The sequence below is a fragment of the Rhodamnia argentea genome, chromosome 5 (assembly GCF_020921035.1).
Source record: "Rhodamnia argentea isolate NSW1041297 chromosome 5, ASM2092103v1, whole genome shotgun sequence".
NCBI classification, from domain to species: domain Eukaryota; kingdom Viridiplantae; phylum Streptophyta; class Magnoliopsida; order Myrtales; family Myrtaceae; genus Rhodamnia; species Rhodamnia argentea.
Window position 1 is genome coordinate 28,863,171 of NC_063154.1, and position 2,451 is coordinate 28,865,621.

At 41.2% G+C, this 2,451-nt stretch overlaps 1 pseudogene; it reads right to left on the reverse strand.

Moving 5' to 3' along the window:
• On the reverse strand, positions 1-2,451 carry LOC115730202 (annotated as a pseudogene).

Here is a 2,451-nt window from a genome sequence, read left to right on the forward strand (position 1 = left end):
TCAATAACACGAAAGGAAATTCCAATAAGAGGCTAGTCTTTCCCCATTTCGCCTTACAAAATGGATGAATGACATCAAGAGAACAATTATGAATATTATAATAATTATAAACCTGAATCGCCCTAAAATTTTCAGAACTCATGGTCGGCAGGCATCCCAATGTTCTTGACCTTAGGGCTTAAAAAATAAAGTAATAATACCATCTGTCAGTTAACTTGCTTGAATCCCCCCAAAGAAATCATCAGCAGTCAAACTATCCAGCATCTCCTATGAGTCGAACACGGCCAGATCAGAAGAAACAGCACTACTCGGCTTGCCGTTTTTGCTTATGAGATTGCTGAAGCGGCCATTGACTTCTGCACCATAGATGTGCCCCATCTTGGAGCGTTTTGTCTCCAAATATCTCTTGTTCTCCTCTGTCATTGGAGTTACTAGAGGGACTCTCCGAGCAATAGCCAAGCTGTAACCTTTAAGCCCCACATACTTTGACGGATTGTTCGTCATCAGCTTCATCGTCCTGACTCCGAGGTCACGCAACATCTGTGGTATTAGCCAATATGTTAAGCACCATATGCTATGAAAAGTTTGATGATGGAGTGATTCTTTCTACTAATCAAATCTCGTCTTTTTAAGATGAGAATTTGAAGCTCTGCTTTAGTCACCAGCTTCCTCAAATAGTCTTACATATCATGTACAATTTCTGAAACGGTCACTGAAATTCATCTACCTTTAAATTTAGGATGACGATGTTAGTTAATTGATCTTCTCTATTCCACAAAGCATATAATGACAATGACGCTGAACCAACCTCATCCAGAAGCTAAATTATTTAGGACCTCTCTCACATCGTTATAGTTCCTGACTTAAGTAAGAAATACCTAAGCACCAATTCCATACGCTCTAGAGTCAATGGCCAACCCGAGTTCGACATTTGCTTCCACAAACCTACGCCTCTTCCTTCGTGCCCTCTGAGGTATACCAGCATGGCCCTACCAGCCGCTTCTATCTGCTGCATCACCTATGCAAGCTGGTTGCCGCAGTCGCATCTAGCAGATCCAGTTATGTCTCCTGTGAGGCATTCCGAGTGTACCCTCACAAGGTCATCTTGACCATCTCCAATGTCACCCTGCTCAGAAGATAAACTACAAAGTGTGAATCACATGATGGGAAATATTGCTGTCTGATGGAAGGGCATAAAACATAATTTTGGCATTCCTATATCAATTGCCGGACACATGCAGGCCCCCTTTTCATAAGCTTCAAAAAAGAATTATTGTTCCCATCAGTTCACTAGTATCCTAGCAATCATTTCTCCTGCTGTCAAACATTCCTGTCCAGACAACGTTGTTATCCAAGATAAATTTGGTACTCCAAACTATGATTGATAAATGATTAGACAAATTTTTACTAACAAGATTCTCAGAGTTCACAACTAATCCATGCGAAACTCTCTGTATATTAGTTTTCTGAATTCATTCTATTCGTTTTTAGCAGTTAACTCATAATTTATCTCACCTTGACCATTTGCAATGTGCTCAATTCCATCTGATATCGATCTCTAGCAATAGGCCATGAACGGCCCACGCATTGTAATTTTGCAGCAGCAGCAGCAGCGCACTCAACTGATTCATTTCTTTTCGGGCGGCTGCTATGAATTTATGCATTCAACGAGTAGTGAGATCATTTCTCGATCCCACAGTAAAGAAGATCCTCAATATACAAATGAGAATACAACAGAGAAACCTAACTAGAAAAGAAGATGACTTTGAAATGGAGGGAGTACCGGAGCGTGAGAGCAAGAGCAAAATCAGGACACAAGCCCTAAATTCAAAACGTTCGGGCGCCTATTTGTTAGAACAGAGAATTTCGTCAATCTTCTCTTCTGATGGCATCGACTGAAAGTGTGGATTTTGGGGGAAGCTTCGATCGACCGATTGCTCGTACAGTCACATCATTCATTAGAAAAATCTGACATTTTGCTGATGTTCATGCTCTGTTTCCATGCACAGTAGATCCTGTTCTGTCTCGAAAGCATATATGAAATCCTGCTGAGGGATTTAGTCATTGCTATAGATGCTTGATTGGGTATTGCTTCCAGCAAAGACCAGATGCAGAGCCCCTAATTTATACATGATGTCTTCTAGGAAGATGATCATGTTCTCCCAGTACCACCCTCACTATCCATTCACTTCATCCCTTGCCTATACCAAGCAAGTATCGATATGAACAGTAAGCTACTCATTTTACCAGCAACTTCAGCAGAATAGAACGAAATGAAGATGTACGGCAGATGATCCTGCAACAAACTTCGGCTAATTGATCAACTTTCTTAGGTCCACCCCTTAGCAACTAATGCACCTTAAACTGCAACCAATTTCATAGTTTTCTGTTGACTTGGCTTTTCACCATCATCCTTCTTAGCCTGGGGACGGTGAAAGCTAAGGATCCCAT